Genomic DNA, 20,760 nt, shown 5'->3' with positions numbered 1-20,760 from the left:
ATTGATAACCTAAAAACCAAATTGACAGAGTGAAAAGAAGGAAGCATGTATAGAATAAACATTTTTGAAAACATACATCCTGTTTGCAACAAGTAACTAAAGTAATACTGAAAAATATGTGGCATAGCAATTCACTTTTTGTCCTTTATACAAAGTGTTATGTGTTGGGAAAATCCAATACAACACATTACTGAGTACCACTCTCCATATTTTCAAGCATAGTTGTGGCTGCATCATGTTGTGGGTATGCTTGTAATCATTAAGGACTGGGGAGTTTTTCAGGATTTAAAAAGAAACTGAACGGAACTAAGCACAGGCAAAATCCTGGAGGAAAACATGGTTCAGTTGTGCTTTCCACCAGAGACTTGGAGATGAATTCACTTTTCAACAGGACAATCACCTAAAACACAAGGCCAAATCTACACTGGAGTTGCTTACCAATAAGACAGTGAATGTTTCTGAGTGGCTGAGTTACAGTTTTGACTTATTAAATCTGCTTGAAAATCTATGGCCAGACATGAAAATGTTTGTCTAGCAATGATCAACAACAGATTTGACAGAGCTTGAAGAATTTTGAAAAGGATAATGGGCAAATGGTGCACAATCCAGGTGTTGAAAGCTGTTAGAGACTTACCCAGAAAGACTCACAGCTATAATCGCTGCCAAAGGTGATTCTACATAGTATTGACTCAGGTGTGTGGATATTTATGTAAATTAGATATTGCTGTATTTAATTTTTAATAAATTTGCAAACATTTCTAAAAACAAGTTCTTTCTCATTAAGGGGTATTGTGTGTAGATGGGTGAGAAAAACATTTATTTCTTCAATTTTGAATTCAGTCTGTAAAACAGCAAAATGTGGAATTAGTCAAGGGGTATGAATACTTTCTGAAGGTACTGTACTATATGACATGACTACACTATTGCATGTCTACCAGTACAACTTTTTCAGTATTGTGACTAGCTCTCACAATGTAACTAGTCTCAGTGGTCAGTTCAGACAGGGAACACAATGTATTGATTTAACCATTTATTAGAATACAAGTATACAAGTACAAACAATGTATTATACTTGAAAGACAAAAGACTTGTTGTTAGGCTCTGCAGCTTCAGGGTAGCTCAGTGCCATAGCGATGCTCAATCATTACCATAATAATAAACTACAGGTATAGCTGTACCAATCCCCCTGACAGGTGGAGGCTGGGGTTGTGCTGGTTTAGCAGTAAACAGACAATGCGTAGCGAGTAACAGCATAGTTGCAGCATGGGCAGCAAAAAACTCCAGGGCAAAGCTTGCAGTGCAGGAGCAGAGGATGCGTGTGCAGAACTCAACTTAAATAGGCTGCCATGTTAAGCTAGGAAGTCTTAGCTGTTGTTGCAAACACCCTGGTTACCAGTCTGAACTGGTTTTGCTTCATGTAGAAAAGCATGCTAGTGCTCTCAACTATGGGAATTATCATATCATACACTTTTTCACACGTTGCACACAACACTGTTATTGCCTCTTCCCATAATCTATCCTGTCTGTGATATGGTCATGTAAATATATACTATTAATATTGTCACTCTCTGTAACTTAGCCTTTTTCTCCTTTGTTTATCTCTCATTCTCTCTCTCGCTCATTCTCTCTCTCTGTATGTATCTCGCTCATTCTCTCTATCTATCTGTCTGTCTCTGTCTCTCTTTCTCTCTCAATCTGTATCTCTCACTCTCCCTCTATTTATATCTTCATTTTTCCTTCTCTCCCTCTAGCTGATGGAGGCGGCAGAGGGGAAGTTTAACGCTCACGTCCATGTGGAGTATGAGTGGAACCTGCGACTGGAGGAAATAGACGAGAGTGATGATGACCTTGATAAGGTACTCCATCATGACTTAATTAATAAAACAATGAATGATTGAATTCAATGAATATACAGACCCCTTGACTTTTCCAAAACATTTTACTTCACAGCCTTATTCTACAATGGATTAAAAGTCTCCCCCCCCCCCATCAATCTACAAACAATACCCCATAATGACAAAGGCAAAACTGTTTTTTATCATTTTGGCACACCTGAATTTGGGTAGTTTCTCCCATTCTTCTCTGCAGATCCTCTCTAGCTCTGTCAGGCTGGATGGGGAGCATCACTGCACAGCTATTTTCATGTCTCTCCAGAGATGTTCGATCGGGTTCAAGTCCGTGCTCTGGCTGGGCCACTCAAGGACATTCGGAGACTTGTCCCGAAGCCACTCCTGCGCTGTCTTGGCTGTGTGCTTAGGGTCGTTGTCCTGTTGGAAGGTGAACCTTCACCCCAGTCTGAGGTCCTGAGTGGTCTGGAGCAGGTTTTCAACAAGGATCTCTCTGTACTCTGCTCCGTTCATCTTTCCCTCGCTCCTGACTTGTCTCCCAGTCCCTGCCGCTGAAAACATCCCCACAGCATGATGCTGCCACCATGCTTCACCCTAGGGATGGTGCCAGGTTCCCTACAGATGTGACACTTGATGAAGAATTGTTTTTATTTAATCCATTTTAGAATGCGGTTGTAATGTCAGAGAAATGTGGAAAAGTGAAGGGGTCTGAATACCTTCAGAATGCGCTACAATATGTATCCATGTCATATGTTAAACTGCACACTTGGAAAGTCAAAGGCAGCAGCATCGATCTGGTCTTGTTTCTTATACTTATAGTGATCTTGTTTGGTTATAGTTTCAAGTTTTAATGTCACATGCACAAATAGAGTGAAATGCCTTTCTTGCAAGTGCAACAATGCAATAACAATGTAATATTAAAACGAATAAGGTAAAACAAAAGCACACACAGTATGAAAATAAGAATATGAAGAACACTATCAAGTAAGTAATCATACTACATACAGTACCATATTAACAATGTACAGGGATACTGGAGTGATGGAGGTAGATATGTATAGGGGCAAGGTAACTATATACAGGGTCAGTACCATATTAACAATATACAGGGATACTGGAGTGGTAGAGGCAGATATGTATAGGGGTAAGGTGACTAGACATCTGGATATATGATTAACAGCAGCGTATATGATGATGGTGTGTGTTTGTGTGTCAATTCAGTGTAAATCTATGTGCGTATTGTGCGTGTGTGCAAATTATGGAGTGTGTGTTTTGGAGTGTCAGTGTGTGGTAGTTCCAAGATGGCGTAGCAGTCGGACGTGTGTTTTGACCTGTTCCGTGTATATATAATTTTCGTCGTATATATTTTCGTCTCACTTTCTATCTACGGACTGGATATCCTCTCCTGCAACCCTCCTCACCCAATGTGATACGGATCTGTTATTTTTATACTTTAGAACTGGAACCCCCATCTGCAGCTAGCCAGCTAACTTGCTAGTAGCTAGTAGTCAGTTAGCCACTGCTAGCGGTCCTCAACATTAACTCGGACATCAGCCAGCCTCAGCCCGGTCAACTCCTGCCAGTCTGCACATTGCGATATCAACCCAGAGCATATCGGACTGCTTTTTCTCTACCTCCTCTCCGGATTCCTACCGCAAGCTCTGAACCTTTACACCGGATCATCGCAGCTAGCCACTGAGTGGCTAATCCTGGGAAACATCTCTGTCCCGAAGCAAGCACCAGTTAGCTTGGAGCTAGCCTCGTGCTAGGGCCATCTCCTGGCTAGCCAGAGGTCCACCAGCCAATTCTTGGGCTACAATATCTCTTTTGCCAATTGGCCTGAACTCTTTACTGCCTACACGGAGCCCCGCAATCCACCACAACTGGTCTGGCAACGTAACCGTCTGAGGTGGTTTCAACAGGTTCTTCCGTTGCGACGTTGCCTGATGCCCATCTGCTAGCCCCGGCCTGCTAGCTGTCTGAATCGCCGTGTCTTCAGCTCACCTAGCGTAGTAACGACTACTGAATTGGCTCCCTGACTCATTTGACCCTATGATCACTCGGCTACACATGCCTCTCCATAATGTCAATATGCCTTATCTATTGCTGTTTTGGTTAGTGATTATTATCTTATTTCACTGTTGAACCCCTATCTTATTTCACTATCCTACTCCTCCTCTGTTCCTCTGGTGATGTAGAGGTTAACCCTGCAGCCCCCAGCACCACTCCCATTCCCCAGGCGCTCTAATATGTTGACTTCTGTAACCATAAAAGCCTTGGTTTCATGCACGTTAACATTAGAAGCCTCCTCCACAAGTTTGTGTTGTTCACTGCTTTAGCACACACCGCCAACCCTGATGTCCTAGCCGTGTCTGAATCCTGGCTTAGGAAGACCACCAAAAACCCTGAAATTTCCATCCCCAACTATAACATTTCCCGACAAGATAGAACTGCCAAAGGGGGCGGAGTTGTAATCTACTGCAGAGTCCTGTCATACTATCCACGTCTGTGCCCAAACAATTCAAGCTTTTATATTTAAAAATCCACCTTCCCAGAAACAAGTCTCTCACCAATGCCGCTTGTTATAAACCACCTTCAGCCCCCAGCTGTGCCCTGGACACCATATGTGAATTGATTGCCCCCCATCTATCTTCAGAGCTCGTACTGTTAGGTGACCTAAACTGGGACATGCTTAACACCCCGGCCGTCCAACAATCTAAGATAGATGCCCTCAATCTCGCACAAATTATCAAGGAACCTACCAGGTACAATCCATAACCATGGGCAACCTCTTAGATGTCATCCAGACCAACTTGCCCTCTAAATACACATCTGCTGTCTTCAACCATGATCTCAGCGATCACTGCCTCATTGCCTGCGTGCGTAATGGGTCCGTGGTCAAACGACCACCCCTCATCATTGTCAAACGCTCCCTAAAACACTTCAGCGAGCAGGCCTTTCTAATTGACCTGGCCGGGGTATCCTGGAATGATATTGACCTCATCCAGTCAGTAGACGATGCCTGGTTGCTCTTTAAAAGTGCTTTCCTCGCCATCTTAAATAAGCATGCTCCATTCAAAAAATGTAGATCTAAGAACAGATATAGCCCTTGGTTCAGCCCAGACTTGACTGCCAGCACAAAAACATCCTGTGGCATTCTGCATTAGCATCGAATATCCCCGGCAATATGCAACTTTTCAGGGAAGTCAGGAACCAATATACTCAGTCAGTTAGCATCCTGTTGTACTAATTCCAAAAACTTTCGGGACACTAAAGTCCATGGAGAATAAGAACACCTCCTCCCAGCTGCCCACTGCACCGATACTAGGAAACACTGTCACCACCAATAAATCAATCTACGATAATCGATCATTTCAATAAGCATTTTTCTACGGCTGGCCATGCTTTCCACCTGGCTATACCCCTACCCCGGTCAACAGCTCAGCAACCCCTGCAGCAACTTGCCCAATCCACCCCCCCCGCTTCTCCTTCACTAAAATCCAGACAGCTGATGTTCTGAAAGAGCTGCAAAATCAGGATATCTACAAATCAGCTGGGCTAAACAATCTGGACCCTCTCTTTCTAAAATGATCAGCCTAAATTGTTGCAACCCCTATTACTAACCTGTTCAACCTCTCTTTAGTATCGTCTGAGATCCCCAAAGATTGGAAAGCTGCCGCGATCATCCCCCTCTTCAAAGAGGGAGACATTCTAGACCCAAACTGTTATAGACCTATATCCATCCTGCCCTGCCTTTCTAAAGTCTTTGAAGGCCAAGTTAACAAACAGATCACCGACCATTTCGAATCCCACTGTACCTTCTACACTAAGCAATCTGGTTTCAGAGCTGGTCATGGGTGCACCTCAGCCACGCTCAAGTTCTTAAACGATATCAGAACCACTATCAATAAAAGACAGTGCTGTGCAGCCGACCTGGCCAAGGCTTTTGACTCTGTCAATCACCGAATTCTTATTGGTGGACTCAACTGCCTTGGTTTTTCAAATGACTGCCTCGCCTGGTTCACCAACTACTTCTCAGATAGATTTCAGTGTGTCACATCGGAGGGCCTGTTGTCCGGACCTCTGGCAGTCTCTATGGGGGTGCCACAGGGTTCAATTATTTTCTCTCTATATATCAATGATGTCGCTCTTGCTGCTGGTGATTCTCTGATCCACCTCTTCGCACAGGACAGCATTCTGTATATATCTGGCCCTTCTTTAGACACTGTGTTAAACTTCCAAACGAGCTTCAATGCCATACACCACTCCTTCCGTGGCCTCCAACTGCTTTTAAATGCTAGTACAACTAAATGCATGCTCTTCAAACGATTGCTGCCCACACCCGCTCGCCCGACTAGCATCACTGCTCTGGACGGTTCTGACTTAGAATATGTGGACAACTACAAATACCTAGGTGTCTGGTTAGATTGTAAACTCTCCTTCCCAGACTCATTAAGCATCTCCAATCCAAAATTAAATCTAGAATCGGTTTCCTATTGCACAACAAGGCCTCCTTCACTCATGCTGCCAAACATACCCTCGCAGTTGTAAATGAGAACTTGTTCTCAACTGGCCTACCTGGTTAAATAAAGGTGAAATTAAATGTTTTAAGTAAAGTGTATATAGGGCCCTGTGAGTGTGCATGGAAAATAATAATAAAATACAAGGGACAACTCATAGTCCATTTAGCCTATTTGTCTGTTAGTCATTCTGAAAGGACCTACAATACCAGTCACAAGTTTGGATACACCTAATCATGCCAGGGTTTTTCTTTATTTTGACTATTTTCAAAATTATGAAGTAACACATATGGAATCATGTAACGTAACCAAATCATGTAACCTAATAAACAAATCAAAATGTATTTTATATTTGAGATACTTCAAAGTAGCCACTCTTTGCCTTGATGACAGCTTTGCACACTCTTTGCATTCTCTCAACCAGCTGCATGAGGTAGTCACCTGAAATGTATTTCAATTAACAGGTGTGCCTTGTTAAAAGTTCATTTGTGTAATTTCTTTCCTTAATGTGTTTGAGCCAATCAGTTGTGTTGTGACAAGGTAAGGGTGGTATACAGAAGAATGCCCTATTTGGTAAAAGACCAAGTCCAAGTCCAAATAAGCAAAGAAAATGACAGTCCATTATTTTAACATGTAAAGGTCAGTCAAACTTTGAAAGTTTCTTCAAGTGCAGTTGCAAAAACCATCAAGCTCTATGATGAAACTGGCTCTTATGACGACTGCCACAGGAAAGGAAGACCCAGAGCTACCTCTGCTGCAGAGGATAATTTCATTAGAGTTAACTGGACCTTAGATTGCAGCCAAAATAAATGCTTCACATAGTTCAAGTAACAGACACATCTCAACATCAACTGTTCAGAGGAGACTGTGTGAATCAGGCCTTCATGGTTGAATTGCTGCAAAGAAACCACTACTAAAGGACACCAATAAGAAGCAGAGACTTGCTTGGCCAAAGAAACACGAGCAATGGACATTAGACCGGTGGAAATCTGTCCTTTGTTCTGATGAGTCCAAATTTGAGATTTCTGGTTCCAAACGCAATGTCCATGTTAGACGCAGAGTAGGGGAACTGATGATCTCCACATGTATGGTTCCCACCGTGAAGATTGGACGAGGAGGTGTGATGGTGTGGGGGTGCATTGCTTGTGACACTGTCTGTTTTTTAGAATTCAAGGCACACTTAACCAGCATGGCTACCACAGCATTCTGCATTGATATGCCATCCTATCTGGTTTGGCCTAGTGGGACTATCGTTTGTTTTTCAACCGGACAATGACCCAACACACCTCCAGGCTGTGTGGGCTATTTGACCAAGAAGGATATTGATGGTGCTGCATCAGGTGACCTGGCCTCCACAATCACCCAACTTCAACCCAATTGAGATGGTTTGGGATGAGTTGATCCGCAGAGTGAAGGAAAAGCAGTCACCAAGTGCTCAGCATATGTGGGAACTCCTTCAAGATGGTTGGAAAAGCATTCAATCAAGTCAAAGGGTGGCATCTTTGAAGAATCTGAAATCTAACAGTTTTTTGGTTCCTACATGATTCCATATGTGCTATTTCATAGTTGTGATGTCTTCAATATCCTTGAATTTGTAGGTGTGTCCTAACTTTTGACTGGTACTGTATTTATTCACAATAGGGAATATGATGCCATTCTGCTTGCAGTCCTGGATAGGTATGAGCAGTCTCTGACCTGTTACTATTGACCCGTCACAGCCAAGTCCTGTGAAAAAAGACCGCTCTCCGCAGCCCCAGAGCTTCGGCCACTCCTCCAGTATGTCCTCCCCTCAGGACAAGCTGACAATCCCAGGGGGTTACACCCCTCACAGGGACAAACAGCGCCTATCCTACGGGGCCTTTGCCAACCCAGTCTACAACACCTCCACAGACATGTCTCCCTCACCAGGACCTGACGGGACTACACTACCCAGCAGGACAGCAGGGAAAGGTAATATGAATAATATTATTCATCTAATTTTAATCTATTAAATAAAGAAAAAATAAATGCGCTTTGCATAGGAGTCTTTCCAATGGTGCTGGTTATGGCAGTAGCAACTGAGAATCATGTATTTTATAAAATGCATCAGGTCTCTTTGTCAACCGAAAGATTTTTTTGCTTTTTGGAGGGCGGAATAAGAGAAAGGTGTTATGGAGGATCACAGCTCAGTTTCCATAAGTCTTAACAAGGAATGTTATAGTTGCAGGCTACGCCACCAATACACCAACACTTGGTGTTCAACTCAATCACACCCACATTGCCGTGTTAAAATAGTAGCTCTTTTTCACATCCAGAATAAAACCAAAGACAGGTTTAGGTTAAATCCAAATATATGAATTCCATTATATATAAATATTCCATTGTAACAGGGAATATTTCATTGTACCAGACAAACGTCTGTAAATCAAGCATAGCTTTTAAACAAAGGCAATGCATAAACAACTCTGGAAAGATTTATTGAATTCTAGTCGGCGTCAATTGAATTTAATCTGACCCTGCTGGTCTTCTATGAACATTTGAACATCTTGAAGAACGGTCTGGCCTAAATGGCCATGTACTCTTATAATCTCCACCTGGCACAGCCAGAGGACTGTCCACCCCTCAGAGCCTGGTTCCTCTCTAGGTTTCTTCCTAGGTTCCTGCCTTTCTAGGGAGTTTTTCCTGGTCACAGTGCTTCTATATCTGAATGGATAGCTTTTTTTTGTTGCTGTGTTTCTGTACAGCACTGTGACATCTGCTGATGTAAAAAGGCTTTATAAATACATTTGATTGATTGATGTACATTATTAAACAGTTCCATAATGCTCTATGACTGGTTTGAAAGCAGTATAACAAGGTCCTTCAACTAAAGTGTTCCATTATCTTAATGGAAGGTTCACTCCAAAATCAACGTTTGTCAGATGTTTTCAGACCTAAAAAAAATACAATAGGGGTGAAAAGGAAAAGGTGCAACACTCACTCACCATTAAAAACATGTTGTTTTATTTAAGACACTATTGAAAGCTTGACGTTTGGGCCTTCATCAATGGCCTTCATCTACATTTCTGATAGTGTGCAATCATTGCAACTTTTCTTTTTCAAAGATGCTAATTTGGGATCAAATCAAATTTTATTTGTCACATACACATGGTTAGCAGATGTTAATGCGAGTGTAGCGAAATGCTTGTGCTTCTAGTTCCGACAATGCAGTAATAACCAACAAGTAATCTAACTAACAATTCCAAAACTACTGTCTTATACACAGTGTAAGGGGATAAAGAATATGTACATAAGGATATATGAATGAGTGATGGTACAGAGCAGCATAGGCAAGATACAGTAGATGGTATCGGGTACAGTATATACATATGAGATGAGTATGTAAACAAAGTGGCATAGTTAAAGTGGCTAGTGATATATTTACATCATTTCCCATCAATTCCCATTATTAAAGTGGCTGGAGTTGAGTCAGTGTCGGTGTGTTGGCAGCAGCCACTCAATGTTAGTGGTGGCTGTTTAACAGTCTGATGGCCTTGAGAGAGAAGCTGTTTTTCAGTCTCTCGGTCCCAGCTTTGATGCACCTGTACTGACCTCGCCTTCTGGATGATAGCGGGGTGAACAGGCAGTGGCTCGGGTGGTTGTTGTCCTTGATGATCTTTATGGCCTTCCTGTAACATTGGGTGGTGTAGGTGTCCTGGAGGGCAGGTAGTTTGCCCCCGGTGATGCGTTGTGCAGACCTCACTACCCTCTGGAGAGCCGTACGGTTGTGGGCGGCGCAGTTGCCGTACCAGGCGGTGATACAGCCCGCCAGGATGCTCTCGATTGTGCATCTGTAGAAGTTTGTGTGCTTTTGGTGACAAGCCGAATTTCTTCAGCCTCCTGAGGTTGAAGAGGCGCTGCTGCGCCTTCTTCACGATGCTGTCTGTGTGAGTGGACCAATTCAGTTTGTCTGTGATGTGTATTTTCCCGAGGAACTTAAAACTTGCTACCCTCTCCACTACTGTTCCATCGATGTGGATAGGGGGGTGTTCCCTCTGCTGTTTCCTGAAGTCCACAATCATCTCCTTAGTTTTGTTGACGTTGAGTGTGAGGTTATTTTCCTGACACCACACTCCGAGGGCCCTCACCTCCTCCCTGTAGGCCGTCTCGTCGTTGTTGGTAATCAAGCCTACCACTGTTGTGTCATCCGCAAACTTGATGATTGAGTTGGAGGCGTGCGTGGCCACGCAGTCGTGGGTGAACAGGGAGTACAGGAGAGGGCTCAGAACGCACCCTTGTGGGGCCCCAGTGTTGAGGATCAGCGGGGAGGAGATGTTGTTGCCTACCCTCACCACCTGGGGGCGGCCCGTCAGGAAGTCCAGTACCCAGTTGCACAGGGCGGGGTCGAGACCCAGGGTCTCGAGCTTGATGACGAGCTTGGAGGGTACTATGGTGTTGAATGCCGAGCTGTAGTCGATGAACAGCATTCTCACATAGGTATTCCTCTTGTCCAGATGGGTTAGGGCAGTGTGCAGTGTGGTTGAGATTGCATCGTCTGTGGACCTATTTGGGCGGTAAGCAAATTGGAGTGGGTCTAGGGTGTCAGGTAGGGTGGAGGTGATATGGTCCTTGACTAACGTTGGTTAAGCGCCCTCCACTTCTTTCCATAACAAATAATACAACAAGCAGTTCCTTGGATCCCCAGAAGATAAGCACTTAAAAACCGTAATTAATATACTTGTTTCCAAAGTGGTCCTTGATGGTAAAACTCAATGAAATCAAGAAATTATATGGTGTTTATCTTTTCCATTCTGATACATGGCCATGGATATATCTCATCTTTTGATGTCTGAAAATATCTGTTAACCTTTGATTTTGGAGTGAACTGTCCCTTTAAAGGGGCAGTCTGGATTGAAACAACAACAAAGTGGTCCCACCCCCCACTTTAAAAAGATGAGGGATGGGGCTGGAGAAATGTTAGCGCTCAAATTTATAGACAGAGCTATTGATATATGGACTGAACATCAATGATATTGCAACTAAGCTCATCAGGCATTTCTAAGTCATATTCTTCAAGTATTAATGGCTGTACACTGTATACAGTTAACCCACTGTTCCCCGGGCGCTGAAGACGTGGATGTCGATTTAAGGCAGCCCCCCGCAACTCTCTGATTCAGAGGGGTTAAATGCGGAAGACACATTTCAGTTGAATGCATTTAGTTGTACAACTGACTAGGTATCCCCCTTTCCCTTATTTCCCGCATTTCTATATAATTAATTTAAAGATGCAAAAATTTATGTTCCAAAATCCCAGCTTGACATCTGCTGATATATAAAAAGGGCTTTATAAATACATTTGATTGACTGATGTACAGAGTTTTCACAATTATGCAGTTCATGCATGGAATAATCCAGTGTTTTTGAATAGTTTGTTCATGTCAAAATAGATTGATAGTGCCTTCCGCTTTGTGTCAGAGAAATCAACTTGAACATCTTGTTCAATCTTTGCATCTTTACAGTACCCTCTTTCTGAATTAAATATGGCTTTGATCATAGATAACAGCTCTGTAGCATGCCTCCATAAGACGAGATTTTTGCCCTCTTGTTTTTACCAATCACAGCATGCCTCTCGTTACCTGTATTTTCTAGCACCCTCTACTGGCCCGCCTACCTCCCTTCCCCTGGGCTCCCAGACTGACAGCGTTGGCATCTCCACCCTTAAGAAGAGACCCCACCCCCTCCCCCCGGGCACAAGCGTACCCTCTCAGACCCCCCCAGCCCAGTCCTGCAAGGCCCCCAGAGCACAGGTGGGACCGGTTGGGGTGAGTGGGACGGCGGTCGAAAAGTTTAAAACAACACTGTGCATGTTTCCAGTGACATGTTGTGAACCTTGCATATAGAAGTAAATAGTGCTGACTGGATTCCCTATTCTACACTACCATACAATAAGATCTGGTTCACATGATCCCTTTCTATCTGGATGTTCTGTAACTTTGCATCCTTCTGAACACACAAAAGAGAAAAGAGTACATTGTCTTCTTCCTTATATTTAGTATTACTCAAATCTCCAATGAATAGTCTCTAAAGGGGAAATCTATGGTTTACTGGATCAGATTGGGCTACACTTGCACCAGTTGGGAATGGAATGCACCACCATTATGTTATTGATAACAGCCTATTCATTCAATTCCACGCATTTTGCACTCTACCATATGTGCTCGATAGTTTACCCCAGGGCCATGTTCAGTAGCGAAAAATTGTCAAACGCTGCAGAAGAAATGCTACGAATAGAGCTGACGAGATTTCTTATTCTACGTGTCAGCGGCATGTTTGTTCTACAGAACATATTTATATCTGAACGTCCCATAACGCTGTGTCTCTCTGCTGATTTGATCAAAGCCAAAATAGAGAGGCTGACTTTGACCCTTTTGTTGTTCCTCTTTGTTTCTCATTTTGTTTCACTTCCTCTGCGAGCAGAAAAAATGAAATAGAGGCCAAGTGCTGAATGCATTCCCACTGTCACATATTGCTGATACATATTATGTATTTTTCCTTACGATCAACCAAGTTTAGTAGTTTACATTTGAGTCATTTTGGGGTGGTTCCTAGACACCGATTTACGCATTGTCCTGGATATTAAATTGTGCGTTCAATGAAGAATCTCCATTGAAAATACTTTAGTCCAGGACTAGCCTTAATATGTGTCTGGAAAACCGCCCCTTTATGTGTAACACCCATATAAGTTTTTAATTGTAATTCATATGACTCATTTTGACATAAATCCTCCATTGGAATTCAAGCATTTAAATTCAAGCAAAACTTTATTGAAGCTCCTTTGTTATGAAGTATTATATTGGCTTATAAACATTAATTAACTAATGGATACAGTCTTAGAGCATTGTGAAACTGTATGACTGAGCAAAAAGGCATGGTTGGCATATCATTAATATATCAGCTAGAGGGCCTCTCATATCTTATTATTATACAGTTCCATAATGATCTATGATTATACATTGAAAAGGTGCAACACTTGCTCACCATTAAAAACATGTTATTTTATTTAAGACACTATTAAAAGCTTGACGTTTGGGCCTTCACCAATGGCCTTCATCTACATTTCTGATAGTGTGCAATCATTGCACCTTTTCTTTTTCAATGTTGCTAACTTGGGTTGCACCTTGACTAACGTTGGTTAAGCGCCCTCCACTTCTTTCCATAACAAATAATACAAGCAGTTCCTTGGATCCCCAGAAGATAAGCACTTAAAAGCCTTAATTAATATACTTGTTTCCAAAGTGGTCCTTGATGGTAAAACTCAATGAAATCAAGAAATTATATGGCGTTTATCTTTTCCATTCTGATACATGGCCATGGACTTATCTCATCTTTTGATGTCTGAAAATATCTGTTAACCTTTGATTTTGGAGTTAACTGTCCCTTTAAAGGGGTAGTTTGGATTGAAACAACAATAAATCAGTCCAACCCCCCACTTTAAAAAGATGAGGGATGGGGCTGGAGAAATGTTAGCGCTCAAACGTATAGACAGAGCTATTGATATAAGGACTGAACATCAATGACATTGAAACTAAGCTCATCAGGCATTTCTAAGTTATATTCTTCAAGTATTAATAGCTGTACACTGTATATAATTCATTTAAAAATCCAAAAATGTATGTTCCAAATCCCAGCATGCCCAGGTAAGGCATGTGGCCATAAATCTTCACTCTGTTTCCCACACAGGAAGCGTGTCCACTCCTCCGCCTACAAACAGGACCTCACCTGGAAACAGGTTTGAGCAGCAGCAGAGGTACAGTACCATCCCCGCTGCTTCAACTCACTCATTCAGCCTTTCCAGGCTCAGCGCAATAGTGCCAATCGCATATTTAGCAGATGCATTTATCAACAGTGCTCACAATTAAAGGGGTATTTAATTTTGTGGATGACTTACAGTTTACGTATTTTGGAATATGGTCGAATACAAACTGTGTCGCAATTTAACGGCTCAGACACAAGACTTATGTGGCAGGGTCTACAAAACAAAGGGAAAACCAGCCACGTCGCGGACACCGATGTCTTGCGCTCAGACAATCTAAACACCTTCTTCGCCCGCTTTGAGGATAACATAGTGCCACTGACTCGGCCCGCTCCCAAGGACTGCGGGCTCTCGTTCTCCGTGGCTGACGTGAGTAAGATTTAAACGTGTTAATCCTCGCAAGGCTGCCGGCCAAGATGGCATCCCTAGCCGCGTCCTCAGAGCATGCTCAGACCAGCTGGCTGGAGTGTTTACGGACATATTTAATCTCTCCCTATCCCAGTCTGCTGTCCCCACTTGCTTCACCATTGTTCCCGTAGTACTCACGTCTATTATCATGAAGTGCTTTGAGAGGCTAGTTAAGGATCATATCACCTCTACCTTACCTGACACCCTAGACCCACTTCAATTTGCATACCGCCTCAATAGATCCACTGACGATGCAATCGCCATCGCACTGCACACTTCCCTATCCCATCTGGATGAGAGAAATTCCTATGTAAGAATGCTATTCATTGACTATAGCTCAGCCTTCAAAACAATAGTACCCTCCAAGCTCGTCATTAAGCAGGGGGCCCTGGGTCTGAACCCCGCCCTGTGCAAGTGGGTCCTGGACTTCCTGATGGACCGCCTTCAGGTGGCGAAGGTAGGAAACAACACCTCCACTTTGCTGATCCTCAACACTGGGGCCCCACACAGGTGCGTGCTCAGCCACCTCCAGTACTCCCTGTTCACCCTCCCTGTTCACCCATCCAACTCAATCATCAAGTTTGCAGACGTCACAACAGTAGGCCTGATTACCAACAATGACGAGACTTCCTACAGGGAGGAGGTAAGGGCCCTGGTGGAGCGGTGCCAGGAAAATAATCTCTCACTCAACATCAACAAAATGAAGGAGCTGATCGTGGACTTCAGGAAACAGCAGAGAGAGCACGTCCCATCCACAGCGACCAGACCGCAGTGGAGAAGGTGAAAATCTTCCTCGGCGTACACATCACCGACGATCTAAAATGGTCAAATTGAGAGCATCCTGTCAGGCTGTATCACCGCCTGGTATGGCAACTGCACTTCCCGCAACTGTAGGGCTCTGTACAGGGTGGTGCAGTCTGCCTAACGCATCACCGGGTGGTGCATTGCCTGCCCTCCAGGACACCAATGTTACAGGAAGGCCAAAAAGATCATAATGGACATCAACCACCCAAGCCACGGCCTGTTCGCCCCGCTACCATCCAGAAGGCGAGGTCAGTACAGGTGCATCAAAGCTGGGACCGAGAGACTGAAAAACAGCTTCTATCTATCAGACTGTTAAATAGCCATCACTAGCCGGGTACCATCTGATTACTCAAACCTGTACCTTCAGGCTGTTGCTCTATGTACATAGACATGGAATCACTGGCAACTTTAATAATGGAACACTCGTCACTTTAATAATGTTTACATACTGCTTTACTCATTTCATATGTATATACTGTGGTCTAATCTACTGTATTTTAGTCAATGCCACTCCGACGTTGCTCGTCCTAATATTTATATATTTCTTAACTCCATTATTTTACTTTTAGATTTGCATGTGTTGTTGTGAATTGTTAGATATTACTGCACTGTTGGAGCTAGGAAAACAAGCATTTCGCTACACCCGCAATAACATCTGCTAAATATGTGTATGTGACCAATATAACTTGATTTGATTATGAGAGTCAACAACCAAAAAGATGGCTTAGAACTTAAGCACTTACACAGTGCATGCAAACATTCAGAAATGGACCCCTCAACCTTCAGAGGCTAAGATCACATTGTATAATGGGTCATCGTATCTCTCTTTCAGCGCTACCATTAGTAATACAAAGTCAACACTTGGTCCAAGGATTCTACCCAAACTACCTCAAAAAGGTATTATGTTTTCTCTCTTATTTGACAGAAAATGTGCAACATTGAAAGAAATCACACAGTATAGATTACTGGCCAGTTTCCCAGACACAGATTAAGCCTAGTCCTGGACTAAAACGTTGTTTCAATGGAGAATCCCCATTGAGAATGCTTTTTAGTCCTGGACAAGCTTAATTTGTCTGGGAAACCAGCACTACAATTTATTAAGGATACTGTTAACCCAAAATATACCAAAATAAGTTGATGCAAGTTGACACTTTTTAACGCCTCACCCTGTCTTTTTGAAGTGGCACTACGGAAGATCGACACTATCCACCTCCCTTCAGTGGACAAGCTCTGCCAACCTCCGGAGGTTCTACAGAGGTCAACCTGCGCCCAACTAGAGTCTTACCACAAATCGCCCCAGCCACTGCAGACCCCCGGAGACACCCCTCAGAGGGCCCCATTGGCAGAAAAAACGCAGCTAAGTGAACTGCCTCCCAAGCCCCAGATGTCAGATCTTCCCCCCAAGCCCCAGCTCTCTGACCGACCCCTGAAACGACAACTGTCGAATCTCCTGCCCAAACCGCAGCTCAAGGACCTCCCGCCCAAGCCTCAACTGAGCGGCATCCCTCCAAAGCCCCCTGTCAGTGAGCGGTTCCCTCCGGGCGAGGCCGTGCAGACTGCGATGGACAAGTAGTCTTGCAGTCAACAGGGGGAGCTATCCCCCAGACAGGCCAGTGAGGACACCAATGGATCCCCGCCATGTGCAGTGGGAATGCCTGTGCCGCTGCCTCGGAAGATCAACACTGTGAGTGCTGACTAAAGATAGTGCTTTTTGTTGTAGTACCTGTGGCTGGATTCAATCCGAAATCGCGGAAGATCCGCGTTAGGTCATTTCCGGTTAAAGTGACATATGCAGCGTTTACCATGAATGTGTAAACATTGCCTTCAACCCTGCTTAAAACGTTTCAAGGCTGAACTGGTTTTAACAAGAAAAAAAATTATAACTCAAAGTATAATTTGATCAAGTCATACACCATGTGAAAATATATCAATGTACTCTGACGGTAATGTAAACATACTAAGCTTATTGCATTTTCAACTAGGGGAAGAGTAAAACTAGACGGGTGAAGACCATTTATGACTGCCAGGCAGATAACGATGATGAGCTGACCTTTGCAGAGGGAGAGGTTATCATAGTCACAGGAGAAGAGGACCCGGAGTGGTGGGTGAGTATTTGTCCTGCATCAGGCTGCAGCCACACTCATAAATGAACATGGATAAAATCCTATATGGCGTACATCATTGTCTGTTCTTGTCCATCAAAAGTGCAACTCATCTCTTTTTTTTAGGATGAGTTCAGATGAGTTGCACAAGTTAAAAGACTGACAATTTGTGTGGTTTTGTTGGACAACCATCTGTGTTGACATTCATCTGGCAACGGATTTATCCTATTGAAAAAGCATTGGCTCCGTCTGAAATATTCGAACACAAAATGTTAATGTGGCCACAGCCTCACCTGTCAGCATTCATGGCAATGAAGCTTCTTCTGAGAACTAAGAAGTATCTCTGGGAGTTTGAGGAGGAGTTTGAAAAGTAACGCCACAGTGTTGCTTACATTTTACATGTCTATCATTTCAAGAGAGCCATAAACTGTTGATGAGAGGTTTGAAATCTGGTCCCCGTTCAGTGGGGCACAATATTGTGGCTTGCTAAGAAATTAATATATGAACAGAGGCCTCTGTGACATTTAGAGTAAGGAATCCCTATTCAAAGTTTTATTCAAAGTGTTTCTATCTGCAACATTCAGTAGGTTGCACACTCCTGAACGTAACCAAATCCATTGCCTTTCTTTGATGATCTAAGAGGACTAGGCTGACTGACAACTGTCTGTAAGTCACTCTGGATGAAAGTGTCTGCTAAATGACGAAATTGTAAACAATTATACCAGAAAGGTGACGGCGATACTGTATGGCAGAAGTTGTCAGGTAGGCTAGGGGAAGCTTCTGCCATGAATTTTTCTCCTTTCCAATCCTTTTAGATCAGGGATCATTAGTAAAGATTAAAAACCAAGTACACCAAATTATTTAAGTATGAGAGTATACTCATTGTGAAGCTGTCACAGTAAAATATGCATAATGTATTCATTATCCATCTCTTTTTTTAATCTCTTTCAGATCGGGCACATAGAAGGACATCCCGAGAGGAAAGGAGTTTTCCCCATGTCCTTTGTGCACATTCTGTCCGACTAACAGCCGGAGAGACAGGTGTGAGGCCATTCCTCTAATCTAGCACAAGCCCTTCCCTGGCCTCACATCAGACTTTAGGCAGAAGTGAAACAAATGCGAACAAAGAATCCAACCCAGCCTCATTGCAATGAAGACTTATTATATATAAACTGTGATATCCTGCCTACCAGTATTACCGTAGCAGCAACCCAGCATGAAACTGGGTTTGCAGTAGTTTCCTCAGAATTTCTCAATGTATGCTGTAGCTGTATGTATGTTTATTTTTTTTTATTTTACCTTTATTTAACCAGGCAAGTCAGTTAAGAACAAATTCTTATTTTCAATGATGGCCTAGGAACAGTGGGTTAACTGCCTGTTCAGGGGCAGAACGTCAGATTTGTACCTTGTCAGCTCGGGGGTTTGAACTCGCAACCTTTCGGTTACTAGTCCAACGCTCTAACCACTAGGCTACCCTGCCGCCCCTGTGTATAGATAAACAAACCTATGTATGTCCATGTAAGTGTGTCTTTGTACATACATATGCACACCTAAGAGTGTATATTTCTGTACTTATATACAATTATACATTGTACATTATACATTATACATACATGTACATTGACCCAGCTTGCTCAGAAAGGTAGGGCTTTTTGTTCTTCTTGTTCCAACGGTCTACCATTTTAGCTTGACTGTTTTATGTCATTATCATCTCTTGAACTCTTGAAAGTAGTTAATGATCATGAGATTTGATAAGGAGTTTGTTACTCAGATAATATACAGTATATTAGCCCTTATGGGACATATCCTCTCTCTCTACTGGCCTGTTTATTTGGCAATGCAACAAAGTGAGTTTTGAGATAGCTGAAAGACTGAAAGGTTGGAGGAAGTATTTATTCATGACAAATATAAAATGTGTTTGATTTATTTTTGCTTATAATGGGATCCATTTGAAGAGACTTTTCTGTCACGGTAAATTATACAATGCTAATTTGAGTCATAAAGTGATTAAGAGCCTAGGAAGTCAAACCATTTGTTGTAGTGCTGGCGGCTGCCACAGTTACTGCATCAATCCCCCAGTTGTTAGTAGTTCTCCTTCACCTTAATTGTGATATTATATGATTACATGTATAGTGCGAGAAATATGCACTTAACGAATCTTGAGATTGTTGTGAAACGTGCATTTTCATGGAAATCTCCCCTGCTTGACCAGAGTATCAATCCATGCAGTGAAAATGGTATTACACATGAACACACTCACACTAATGCACACACACATTGTTTCACAAAATCAAATATGAAAATTGTAATCAAACCAAGCATTGTGTGTGATACAAATTATAGCTTGAGGATAGATGCTTCGTTTCATACCGGGCTTCCATCAGTATTGGTCTGCAAGTTTCAACGGAGAAGGATGAAGTTGCCCAACTAATGGTTAAAGGGGGACTGAACTTCCTCATTTAGCCACATTTTTCATATTGCCCATTTAAGAAATGCAGCAGCCATGACTGAAGCCAAATGAGTTGTCTTGTACATTCATTCCACCAACACAGTACACAATTAGTCACTCACCCTTATAGATAACTTGAAACAGTCAAATCAGGTCATTTTCATGTTGCACACCTTTTAGTTTTCTTATTATATGAATTTCTATCATTTATAATTGGAGGTTTTTAAGTCATAATAATTTGGAGATATTGTCGTTTTAAATTTGAGGCTGACAAACTCCCCAGTCCCTGCTGATGACAAGCACACCCATAACATGAAAATACAGACAGTTTCACTTTACATTGGATTTGACCCAATACTTTCGTTTTTAATTTATGCTAGAAAGTAAAAATCTTTGCCGAGTTGTCTTGCCGTATTACTTAACGGTCTTGTTGGAAACAGAATGGATGATTTGTAGTGGATTTTTTAATACAAGCCGAAGCATGAGGTCATGTTGTTGAGCTTCAGGATTATTATTGCATTTTTTTTTACTCTTATTCAATTTTACGGTGGAATATGATTCATTTTTATGTTTGTTTAGGTTTGTCATGGAGGAATTTGCTGTGACTGACGGAGGTGTGAAAATGACTCAATGACATGCCATTTTTAGGTACAAGGTTTCGCCTTAGTTTAAAATAAAGCTGTTGTCGTATTAACAGGAAAGAAAAGATGATCTATTAATGCTTCTTGTATTATATTTGATGTTGATGGTCAGTGACATTTCTTATGACTATAGTTAGTGATTGCTAAATGGAGACACCTTTTATTGTGTATTGAGTGTAAATGTATGTTTGTTTCTGTTTGGGGTAGAAAAAAAACTG

At 42.5% G+C, this 20,760-nt stretch overlaps 1 pseudogene; it reads left to right on the top strand.

The window, feature by feature from the left end:
- LOC112235126 overlaps positions 1-18,798 on the top strand; it is a 227,264-nt pseudogene extending 208,466 nt beyond the window's left edge.
- The last annotated feature ends 1,962 nt before the right edge of the window (positions 18,799-20,760 follow it).

The sequence above is a fragment of the Oncorhynchus tshawytscha genome, linkage group LG10, assembly GCF_018296145.1.
Source record: "Oncorhynchus tshawytscha isolate Ot180627B linkage group LG10, Otsh_v2.0, whole genome shotgun sequence".
NCBI classification, from domain to species: Eukaryota; Metazoa; Chordata; class Actinopteri; order Salmoniformes; family Salmonidae; genus Oncorhynchus; species Oncorhynchus tshawytscha.
The sequence above is the reverse complement of the archived record's forward strand: the minus strand, read 5'-3'. Positions and strand labels throughout refer to the sequence as shown.